At 42.9% G+C, this 12742-nt stretch overlaps 1 long non-coding RNA gene across 1 annotated transcript; it reads left to right on the top strand.

Moving 5' to 3' along the window:
* On the top strand, nucleotides 1–6657 carry LOC140603836 (uncharacterized). Its single transcript, XR_012006818.1, has 3 exons — nucleotides 1–128; nucleotides 3089–3287; nucleotides 6106–6657. It is a non-coding gene; the product is annotated as an uncharacterized lncRNA (long non-coding RNA).
* The last annotated feature ends 6085 nt before the right edge of the window (nucleotides 6658–12742 follow it).

Raw genomic sequence — 12742 nt, 5'->3', positions numbered from 1 at the left:
AAGAAAAAGAAAGAAAGAAAGAAAGAAAGAAAGAAAGAAAGAAAGAAAGAAAGAAAGAAAGAAAAGAAAGAGATACCAGAGAGCTTGCTTCCTCTCCTCTCTCCACCATGTGAGCACACAACAAGAAGGTGAATGTCTGGAAGCCAGGAGGAAGATCCTTGCCAGAGCCTGACCATACTGGAACCCTGATGTATTTCTAGCCTCCAGAACTGTGAGAAATAAGGTTCTGTTGCTAAAGCCACCCAGTCTGTGGTATTTTGATATGATAGCTCAAGCAGACTAATTACTTAACTTATAAAATTATTTTAAAATTAACAGAAACAACAAGGAAAAACATCTAGAATATTTATAATGGAGTTATCATACGCCAGGTGTTGTTCTAGAGCTTTACATGTACACTAGTTTCTTAGGGCTGCCATAACAAAATACCACAAACTAGGTGGCTTAGAACTATAGAAATTTATTCTTTCACAGTTTTGAAGTCTAGAAAATCCAAAGTCAATGTCTTCATAGGGCCAAACTCTCTTAAAAGTCTCTGAGGAATGTTTTTCCTTGCCTTTTCCTAGCTTCTGGTAGCCCCAGGAATTCCTTGGCTTGTGGTAGCATAACTCTGATCTCCACTTCTATCATGACAAGGCATTCTCCCCCTGTGTCTGTGTCACCACTTAGTTATCCTCTTATAAGGACACCAGTCATATTGGAGGAAGGGCCTCTCTTACTCTAGTTGGACCTCATCTTAAGTAATTACATCTATAATGACTCTATTTCTAAATAAAGTCCCATTCTGAGATCCTGAGGGTTAGGACTTCAACATATCTTTTATGGAGAGAAAAAGTCAAGCTATCATAATATACATATTTTCTCATCTAATCTCTGCAGCAACACAATGAAACAGATATTAATATTCCCATTTTATGGATGAGGACATCAAGGCTCAGAGAATTCACATCACTTGTCCAAGGTGACATAGTGGTTAAACAAATGTATGCTCTTGCCTTGCTTCTTGGCTAATAGAGATTGGAGGCAGAGTAGACACTCAGAAGAAAATGTGGGTTTGTTTTATGTTGAAATGCCTGACAAATAGCAAAAAACTTTAGACTAATTAATACCCCTTATGAACATAAATGTAGAGATCCTTAACAAAATATAAGCAAATCAAATCCAGGCATATGTAAGAAAGGATAATACACCATGATCAAGTGGAATTGAATGTATTCAATGATAACTGATTTAACTGATTTGTGATAACTGATTTACCTAGTGAGTCCAGTGTTTAGGCTTTCTCAGGAATAACTTCTATAAACTTTTTTTTTGTATGACCCACACTTTCCTATTTCATTGCATGTCTTGTATTGTTTGCTATTGTTAATGAAAATTGGATATTTTAAATAGTATGATGTGTCAAGTCTGAAAATCAGATTCTCTTCTCCAGGCTTTTTGATATTGCTGCAGTTTGCTAGTTGAGTGACTTTCTTGGACTATTTCTATAAAATCTGCATTCTGTGTCATGCGTGGCTATTGAAGTGATAAACTAATGACTAAACAAGAGATTTCCATAAAACTACATGAACTAATAACCTTCCTTTTTAAGGACTGTGTGTGTGTGTGTGTGTGTGTAGTTATGTTTTCAGTGCTCTGGCAAGCAGTTTATGATTCTAGCTTATACTTAACTCCTTGCTTATGCAAAGCATGACAGCATAACCAGAGGTGAGAGAGTAGGACATATTTAGCGCTTTCTGGGGCATATACACAGTCCTGAAAATGTACACGGGCTTCTAGATTCTCAGTAATATGCTGGAGCTTTTCAAAGATGCCTATGGATATCTCATTATCCAGCTTTTCTTTTTAATATATTTGATTTGCACTTGTTAGCTCTAACTGTTAACACATCTCTGGGCAGCTGTGATATTAAACAATTGCCACTGATTGTATTTGACAAATACTCTGTGGGTGGGGCTCCTCACAAAGAACATGCTCTGATTAGATCAAATAAAGACATCCTTAAAAGTGGAGCTTTTTTCACAAACTGCCAGATAGATCGCATGGTGACAATTTCTAGGAATGGGACTTCCTGGAAGCTCCAAACCCATTTTGCTTACTTCAGTAGCTGCTAAGCTGCTGTTTTCACAGCTACTGTAGCTGTGAGGCTTTTGGCTTCCAGTGCTCCTGAATTGCTGGGGAGAGGCTGATGGGCCTAAGTCCAGTTAAAATGCCACAAAGCTCACTATTCTTGCCCAAATTCAGCCATTTTTCTTGAATAAATACTGTTTGGATTACTGGAAGCCACTGGTGATTTTTCAGAGTTATGAAACAGGTATTTTGACACTTTTCACTCATATTCTCATTGCTTTTATAGAGAAATGGGTTTCAGAGGTCCTTAATCAACCATTTCAGAACAACTAATTGTATATCCATTTTCTGTAGGTATGTAACAAATCAGCACAAACTTGTAGGCTAAACTCACACCCATTTATTATGTCATATTTTTGTAGGTCAGATGTCCTGGCCCAGAGTAACTGGATTTTTTGTTCAAGGTCTAACAAGCCTTAGAATGAATTCTCTCTTTGAGCCAGGCTCTTCTTTCACCCTCATTTGGGTGGTTGGTAGAATTTACATTTTGACTGTAGGACTGAAGTCCCTGTTTTTATGCTGGCAGGCAGTCCATCTCATCTTCTCAAGGCTACCCCTAGGTCCTAACCATGACCTGGAAACTTACTTTCTTCAAAGCCAGCAGGAAAAATCTCTCTCCGGTTTGTTAAGTTATGTAACTGAAGTTACATAGTCTAATCATGGGAGTGCCTAGCCTATCATATTCACAGGACATGTTCACATTCGGGGAGCAAGGATTATATAAGGTATGTTTACCAAGGTGTGGTGTTCTTGAGGGGATTCTTGTCTTAGAATTTTGAACTCTATAAGTTTAATTGTAGGTTTTTGTATAGCACTTTTGTATAAAGTGACCTAATGTAATTGTCACGACAGCAATTTGAGATAGACAAGGAAGGTGTCCCAAATCTTATTTCAGAGATGTGAACTAAAAGGCTCAGAGCGATTATATTACTTTCTTTCTTTCTTTCTTTTTTTTAAGGTTGTATTTATTTATTCATGAGAGACACAAGAGAGAAAGGCAGAGACACAGGCAGAGGGAGAAGCAGGCTCCTCTAAGGGAGCCTGATGCAGGACTCCATCCCTGGACCCCGGCCTCACACCCTGAGCAGAAGGCAGACACTCAACCGCTGAGCCACCCAGGCATCCCACAATTACATGACCTTCTCACCAGCACACAGGTAGAATTAAATCCTCTGATTTCAGTAGCGTCCTCTGTCCCAGCACACCTGTCTGTCATGTTAAAGGTCAGTCCTTTCTGAATTTTGTTTGTTACATGGCTGTGAAGATGTTAGTACCTGAGGCCTCTTTAAGGAACTCTGTCTCTGGAATAGTCTCCCCTGGGCTCCAGCGTCTCCTGCATGTGTATTTGGGGAGAATACCTGAGCACGGAAAATAGTATTAACCTGAAGTTTTGATAAAATGAAGTTTTCAGGGGTGAATTGCAATTTAAATAGCTGAAAAATTCCATTTACTTCCAGCAATGTATTCTGAATGCTCCCTCCGGCCCAGCTCAAAAGGAGCAGACAGTCATCTCCCTCAGAAAGTAATGGAATTTTTATTTTTGTCTTAAAAGTGCCTTGAAATCAGCAATCTCAAGGCTGGCAATGGGGCTTCCGTGAAGACATCATCAGAAAGAATAGCAGAAGGCTCTGGAGGTAGTCAGCCATGGACCAAACTCATTCTCCCTGCAATTGAATGGTTTTGCAGATGGTAGAGGAAATTCACCATTTAAGACCAGCATTTCCACCACCACCCCCCTCATACTTAATCTCCTTATCCAGTGTGTCCAATCATCTAAAAGGTAGCAGGTTTAGCAGGTTTTCTTTAGTTCCAAGTCAAACCTTCTAATCATTCTGTGCCTTTCTATCATAATACAAAAGGCTACTTGTGGTCCTCGTCAATCTTTCAAATGTTTGAGGACAGTGGAGCTGGGATGTTGGTTCCTTCTTGGGATTCCTTTTACTCGGTCCCCACACAAATTCCCCAGCTGCTGCGAGAAGATAATTCTCACCTTTCCACAAAGGCCATCCCTATGCCTCAAAGTGGCAATGACTAACTGGCATATTTCATGCTCCAGAACTCCCTATGAGCTCAGGCTAAAGCTAGATCTTGCTGAGACCACATCCTGGCTTAGCCTCCTCCCCTGCCCATGCTGCTTCCTGCATTTCCTCTCTCTTGAGGGCCCTCCCCAGTCCTTGAACCTGCCTTCACCCAAATCACTTGTCCCAGGGGCTGCTTTGATGGCACAGACCTAAGACAGAGAGTAGTGAAGTTCTGCTATACCCTTCGTCTAAGTTCAAAATAATGTCATATCCAGGAATTGAAGGCTTAGCTACAAATAAATATTGGAGAGCCCCACTTGTCCCTGCTAACGTGGAGGTAATTTACCTCTCAACCTCAGTTTTCTGGAATGAGGCCACAGATAGAGAAAAGGCCTATTAGAGTAACCGATCTAGATATTGTGAAATAAAAGATAATCTGTACCTTTGTCATTAAAAAGAGAGTGCAAGTTTGGGTGCCTGATAGATACACAAGGCTCCATAAGCCTTGGCCTTTCCAGTTCTGTTTCCTGTCTGGAAGGCAGGGCTGGCCCCACACACCCCTCAGTGTTGCTAGAAAGGCAAATGGAACAATACATTAAATGAGTTAGTATATATCAGGGCTTCCAAAATCAGCGGTTTTATCATTAAGATCTTTGTGTGACAGGAAGCATCTATTTTAGTCTGGTACAGGCCGATTTCTGCTTCAAAGCTGAGGCTGAAAGCAGATCCTTTTTCTTACACATGAAAACAAAAACTCACCAGCTCCAAGCGAAACAAAAATGAACTCGCCACACTGAGTCCCATTTAGAGAGGAAGGGGATGGGTTGCTAAACCAGAGAGGAGAATACAAGGTACAGTTGTGCAGGTATGGTGAGGCTGCCATGGGTGGGCAGTAAGATGGGTGGGCATTGTCCAGGGCTCCTGCAAGTCTGCCGAACCTAAGGAGCTGGGTCAGCCCCATTGAAACAGAGGAGGGGCGGCCAGCGTGGGAGGGGGCATATATTGGCATAGGTTAAATCTGGGGAGTGAGAGCTCTGTGGATGTATGTCTTACTCTCTGTAATTATATGGAAGTTGGAAATATTTAAAAATAGAATGTGTAAAAGTAAAGGTAACAATGAAGTAAATGAGAATGATTAAACCCACTCTGTGAAGTGAACTAAGTATGGTATAATTTACGCCACCCTTAATTCAAATTAATACATACCCACCGTTTGTTAGTGTGAGTCAACTTGTATACATATATGCATATAGGTCTGTGTATTTTTCACATAACACTATACTCACACATGATTTTAACTGAATCTTCTTACCTGGCATCTGCCCCAGGTTAATAAAGGAGCAAATGCTTGAATCATGTGCCTCCTTCGTAGATGCCTACTTCTCCCAGACTCCAGCATAGTCCTGTGGCCTCCATTCTCTGACAGGTGCAAGAGAAGCTGTTACCTTGTAGTTCGTCCAGCTGTTTTTGTTATTGTTGTGAGGGTGAGAGCCATGTTCTTTCCAGTGCTCTACATCTCTGAGCTGAAACCAGAAGTCTTTGTGTTAAAAATTGTCAATCTAAAAATGTGCCCTGGTTTAGAAAGCGCTCCTCGTTTGTTTAAAACCATTAAACGTTGTTTCATTTCCTTTTCTCGGTTACTAGTGAAGTTGAACATCTGTTCTGCTCTTCATCAGTCAGTCCTATCCCCTCCTCGCCCCAGAGTTAGTGTGGGCTTAGATCTGCTCTCAGGAGTCCTGGGGAGGAGGGTGCTGGAGGTGCTGGACAGGAAGGAAGATGCTGTGGGGTGATCTCCAGAGATAAAAGAATTGAGATAGGTGGTTCCTCATTCCAATTACAAGCTCTTTCCATAAGAGCTTTATTCTTTATTCCTTCTTTATTCCTCCATGACCTGTCCTCCCCAGGGTTATTTACTTTAACTAGTACTTCTTTCTCAATCCTCCCAACAACACAGACTCAAGCCAGAAGACAAGAACTTCAAAACTGGATTCTTGCCCTCTTTTGGAGCAAGCAGCATCTCAGGCAAAGTGAAGGGGGTGGTTTCGGTCAGGGTCCTGGGAGAAGACATCACCTTCAGGTTATTCACACTCAAGGACACTTTAATCAAGAGACTACTGACGTCCTATGTGGGAATAGAGAAACCCTGAGGGAAGAAGCAGTACGTGATAAGAACAGGTCCAAGAGAAAGAAGGACAGAGTGGCATATGGAACAGAAACAGGGAGGGCCTGACCAGTATGGAGAAAGCTGTCTGACACAAACAAGACCCAAGGAGAAAGGAGATAGCCTGCTCCAGGTGTGACTGAGAATAAACAGCCCACTTCACAATCCTCCCTCTTCTGCTGGTATTTCTAATTGGCCAAAGCCTAGGATAAACCAAATTGCAAGGGAGCCCAATAATGGAGTCATCCAGGTCAGCCTCCTGGTGCACAGGGAAGGATGGAGAATCTGGGGCTGATCAGTTGAACATGTCCGGCACATGGGGACCACATCTCATTGAGTGTTCATACGGCCATCTAACACTCCTTGAATTAAATGCCAAATGCTGTATAATGATAATTATTTTGCTCTGATAACTCAGTCACTACTTTGAGTCACACTGTAAGGAGTTTAGTAAGTCTCCAGAAACCAAGGCAGAGAATGATTAATTATTTCCTCCAAGTCACATAGCTAGAAAGACTGATGAGAAAAAGTCTATAAGACTCCAAAGTCCTTGCTCATAACACCGACACTCAATAAATTTAATCTACCCTCTCCTGGGGCACTCCCTCAGAATCAGACTCTTCTCCTTCGGCATCCTACAGAGCCTTTCAGACCTGGTTCCTTGCCTTCCCCCCCCCTCCCTAAATTGACTGAGCCACTGATCACAGCATTAAGAAATTGATTGAGTCCAGGCACTAACAGCAGGACCAGGCCAGGGGGAGGGCCGGAAGGGGAGCAGGGTGTGTGGCAGACAGAAAGAGAGCCAGGGAACTGTGACCTGGGAACCGACAGAGAGGGACACAGAGAGCAGATGCAGACTTTGACCTGTAGCCTGGAAGTCAGCCCCGGAGGAAAGGAGATAAGGAGTGCAAAGGTGTAAGTGAGGTTGGCAGGGCTCCTGAAGAAATGGGTGAAAGATGAGAGTGACACTGCTTTAGTCCAATTGGAGCAGCCAGTATTTGTACAGTGCTTTCGTAGTGAAGGCAAATTTCCAAATATTCCAGTGGATAGTAGTTTATTTTACTAGACTGTGGACTTCCTGAGGATAGTGTCTCCTCATTTTGGTATCCCTACAGCCTAGCACGGTGTCCAGCACATCATAGCCAAGGTCTGCAAATCCGTTTGCTAAATGACTAATTGGAAATAAAGTAAATAATGGAACCCAAGGGGTTTGGGAGCTAATAACATTTGGAACATAATTCTGGTGCTGTTGATTTTTGAGTGAAGTGAGAGCCCTTGGGGAGGACATCTAGTCTTTGGGAGCTTTAGTGTGCTCATCTATGAAATGACAACTCGAAATCTACATCTGCAGGGCTGCTGGGAAGATGTATGTGCGCGCGCACACACACACACACACATTCGACACCACTCTTGCATCTAGCCAGGTAATCATGATAATATGATGACAGTGACCATGATAATGAGGAAGCAGCTTCCCTCGAGGGTTCCTATATCATTTTGCTACCTCCATTATTTAAACAAATTTGTTTCTAGACAGTCCCATCTAAACAACCAAGGGGTTGTCTTAAGTTTGTTGTCTCAGGTCTTAAGCTTCCCACCAGAGAAAAAAGCAGACAAGAAAGCTGTGCAGATAGCAAGGTGACCTCTGTTACTAAATCAACCCAATAGTTGCAGCCTCCTCACCCTGCTTATGACTATTATGAGGGAAGATTTAAAAACCACCCCTCCTCGTCCTCCCTGAGGTAAAAGCTCTTGCTACAGGGGCTTGCTGAGCCTTCTTAAGCCAGGGTGACACCGGGCCATGAGATGGGTGCTTAAGTAGTTCATCTCTGGGTTTGCTGTGATTTTTTTTCTTCTTTATCTTTTTTTTTTCCCTTTTCTATTTCCAGTCCACTTTCTTTAGTCTGTAAAATTTAGAATCTTTTTGCCTTCATGATTCTCATCATGAGAATTCCATACCTTTGCTCTCATTTCCATACCTCCCACCCTTCATTCCACCAAAGGCAATGTGTTTAATGGTAAAATCAGTTAAGATGGCATTTAAGGGCAGGCTGCCCCCCCTCCCCCGGGCACTCTGGATCAGCTCCTTCATGGACACCCACCTGTGTTCTGACAGGGACCCTTATGTTCCCTAAATTATGTTCACTATATTTCTAACGTGTGCTCATCAGTCTCCTCTGCAGCCTGGGTAATAGAGGAGGAGAAACGATGTTGGAATCAGGGGACATGAAATATAAGGCATATAGCAGATTTCCAACAAGGAGTTTGCTAAATATTAAAAAAGATGTTTGCATAAAATTCATCAGCTGAGAAGGTACTTGGCCCATGAACATTATGATGATCCATATAACACGAATCGCAGTCACGAATCCAAGCTGGACTTGAACCAAATTTACTGGAAATGCATAGCGGCACTTATAAGCATTGCTTTCTGCTGCAAGAACGTGCAAGGAGTGAGGTACCTGGGTTGTTCAGTGATTGAGTGTCTGCCTTCGGCTCAGACTCAGGGTGTGATCCTGGTCCGGGGATCCAGTCCTGCGTCAGGCTCCCTGTAGGGAGACTGCTTCTCCCTCTGCCTGTGTCTCTACCTCACTCTCTGTGTCTCTTATGAATAAATAAATAAAATCTTAAATTAAAAATGCAAGGGGAAGCTCAGTCAAGGACTTCTCACAGAGCGGCTTTCAGTAGCATTCACCCAACTGACCTTGTCCCCTTTCCCCCTACACTCCTTGGAAGAGGAACCACTTTGGATTCATTGATCCTCTGGTTCTTACTGATACTCAGAGGGTGCCTGACAAGGAGGTACTTTTTTACTTCCATGAGGACAGGAATCTGAACCTGGAATTCACTGATCTGCAAAGGTCTATAGATAGTGTTCATGAACCTTCTGATACTTCTACAGATTGTATATCTATATCTTCTGTGGCCTTCTTTTTCTGAGAAAATTTCCAAATCTTTCAGAAGAGTCCCATGGCTATTATGCACATCCTCCAAAACATGAAGAACTACTAAACTGGAGGGTTAGTTGAAACATTCTGTAAACTTTGTGCAGTATATTTTAGGCAAAACTCATAGGAGAAGAAAAACTCCCTTTCTCCTTAGCTTCTAGGAAGGAGTCTCACCCCTTCCTCAGAGGTCATTGAGAGACCTATGTGCAGAGGCAGTGGAGCACAGTGAAGGAGTAGTGATAGTTGAAGCTGCATTGTGGCCAAGACTCTGATACCAGCTGGCTTCTTGAATCTGTGTAGTCTGCATAATGCTAACCATGAAGTGGTTAAAGAAGGATACTCCTCCTTCATCCCTTGTCACATGGATACAGTCAGGAAGGGACATGCTGATTACACAGAAGCTTTGATCGCTTTTGGTTATTCACACAAATGTGCTGTCACAAGCACATCCACTCCACATTCACTGAGCGCACAAAAACAAGGAGTGAATCTTCTTCTTCGTCATCTTTTTTTGGGGTGGGGTGGGGAGAAGAGGTGGGAAGAGGGGCAGAGGAAGAGGGAGAGAGAGAATCTCAAGCAGGCTCCATGCCCAATGTGAAACTTGACATGGGGTTCCATATCACATCCCTGAGATCATGACCTAAACTGAAATCAAGAGTCAGACACTTAACCGATGGAGCCATCCAGCTGCCCCAGGGAGTGAATCTCCTTAAAGCCTCAAGGCCTGTGTCCTGCAGGTGAATTTTGACAATTTTCTTAATGCCTCGGGCTCATTTTTGTCACTCATTCAATTCAGGCTCACCTAACCCGCCTTTAAAGGATGTAAGAGTTAATGATAGAGTTGGTGAATCACTGAAGAGAGGAGAAAAAAGAAGCCTAGAAGAACATAGAAACCTAGGTATTTTAGTCTTAATGGAAAGAATTTGATTGTCCTGCAAGGGCAACAACCATGACCAAAAAGCAGGGCAGACGGCTTCCAGGGAGAAGAAACTAACAGGTAATGTAGGATTTGTGGAAAGTGGGTTTGGAAACCAGAGTCCAAATATTCTGTGTGCTGCTCTAAGAATTTGAAGACTATTATGTGGGTGTTATATACAAAGGATCCAATTAGTGTTGTGGATTTGGACTGGATGTCAGTTCAGTGGTCATTGTTAAAGAATGTGTAGACCTTTTGCATTGGCTTTTAGCTTTCTGGATACCAGCCTGGCCACTCAGGAGCCAGGGGTTCCCTCAAAACATATCCCTGGGCTGAAGCACACTGGGGCAACCACTCTTCCACATTAACCTTGTTGGAATGTGACTACTGCGTGTGTTAACTTGCACGTGTAACATATACATTAGAATCTTTAATAATACCACTGCTATTCACAAGGATATAGCATGATGGGTTATTTCAGTTATTTTTCACAAATACTCTGCAAAATGAATATAATAGGTTTGTTGGAAATAGGTTGGACCTGGTCGATACAATCGGGAAATAGTTTTACTTTTCTCCCTATCGCCTTCAAACTCATTTGCCTCTTCCTTCCCCTGATGGCATATCAGGGATGGTCTATAACTTCTTGGTCACTTACAAGTATTAAAATGTCCAGTCCAATTTAAGTCAAAATTTAATCTCATATCCAGTTTAGAGCTTCTTCCCTCTGCCCAGCTCAGGCATGTCCAGATGCTCAGATACCAGTAAAGGCATGGGGCCTTCGATCCATTCTTCAATAATCCTCGTTCCGCTTCTTACCTGACTCACCTAATAGTTGATGGATTTTTCAAGGTTAGGGTAATGAGAAGGATGAGAGATCTGGTGGTGGACACTGTTCGTAGTGTTCTCTTAGCTAGCAAAGTCCCTACAAATGGTAGGATCCAAATGTTGTCTCATTCATGTGGCATCTTTCATGAGGGACACTGTAGCTTGGCAATGCACTACACTAACCTCTTGTGACTTCTCTCAGTTTCTGTACCTCATGGTACCCTAGTTTGCTTAAGCAGATAAGTTAAGCTGTCTACCTTCCATGGTATTCACCTGGCCCCGGTTAAATGTGTACATACTTGCTTTGCCATCCTGGGCTGCTTTGATGGGCCCCATCCTCCGTCTTCTCCAGGGAAGTGCTAGTCACTAGTCTCTAAACAACTAATGCCAATAGAACATATTTGAAGATGTCCCAAGAACTCCACTGTGCTCCAAGACTATACAGCTTGGGACCAGTCCCTGCATCTCCACATCTCACAAGCATCCAGTCTGCTTTCTAGCAACAAATGCTCTCTTCAAGACTGATTATTCTAGACATCATCATTTTGCTATGGGTGAGTGGAAATGACCTCACATCCAATATTACTAGGTTCTTGGGAAGAATTCTTCCTCTCTAAGGAAGCTTCTAGTCTTCTTGTAAGCAAGCTGTTGGGAATGTTGATTTGGATACAGACCAGACATTCTCCTGGAGAGGGGCCTAGCTCCTCTCTTTAGAACAATGGCTACTTAGCTTTGTCCCCCTTTAGGATCTCAGCCAAACTTAGTCCTATTGAACGTAGGCTATTGTCCTTTATCTATAAGGAACTGAGCTGCAAAGATATCTGTTGCCAAATGCCAAAGGTCACTCAACTTGTAAGAGCAGAAGTCAGATTTGAACCTTGATCTCTCCTTCTCCCTGTTTAGTCTTCCTTGTACCTCACAGCCTTCTCCTTAATCAAAGTTGCCTAGGGCCAGGTGGAAGGGATTACACTTAGTCCCACTTTACAGATGAGTAAACAAAGGCTCCAGAAGTTTAAGACTTACCTGAGATCACCCCGTGGACTAGTCAAGGTTCCATCAGGAAACAGGTGGCTCACACAAAGGAGACTGCTTCATAACAGTCTAGTAAAGGATTATTTTAAAAGGTGTGGGCAGCATTAGGAAGCGACAGGGATAGTGCAGTATTCCAGGACTAGTTAGCATCAGGGCTGTTACCCAAAGGACTAAAAAGAGGAGGGAAAGAGAGAACTGTCTTGAGGGCCATTGTGAGAGCAGCCCCTAGGGACCTCAGGTAGTAAAATACAGCAGGTCCTAAGTCATGAGGAAGAAAATTGTCCTGCCTGCCTCTGCTCTCAGCCTCCAAGCTCCTCTGGAGGTCAACCCCAGTAGAAGCCAGAGGGCATCAGGCCTGTTGAAGTTGTCCCTACACATGGGTCTCTCAGAGCCAAAAACAAGGTGATTCAGGGTGCAAAGTGGACCTGACTCACTCAGCTGGGAATGGCAGAGCTGAGATTTGAAATCATGTCTCCTGCCCCAAACCCTTTGCCACATTTAGTAGCCTCTGCCTTTATTTCATCGTGTGGCTTCGACAATTTGACTGCATTGAAAATCCTCTTGGGGCAGGGACTTTGTCTTACTGTGCTTATAATTACTGCCATCCTGAGACTCATAGTAATTCAATATGAGTTTGTTGACTGCATTAATGGGTATAGTGGCAGGCTATAGATCAGCTTGAAACACTCAAGGGGACAGAATGAGC

Source organism: Canis lupus, chromosome 14, assembly GCF_048164855.1.
Source record: "Canis lupus baileyi chromosome 14, mCanLup2.hap1, whole genome shotgun sequence".
In the NCBI taxonomy this organism is placed as follows: Eukaryota; Metazoa; Chordata; class Mammalia; order Carnivora; family Canidae; genus Canis; species Canis lupus.
Note: the sequence above shows the minus strand (reverse complement) of the source record. Positions and strands in the feature narration are given on the sequence as shown.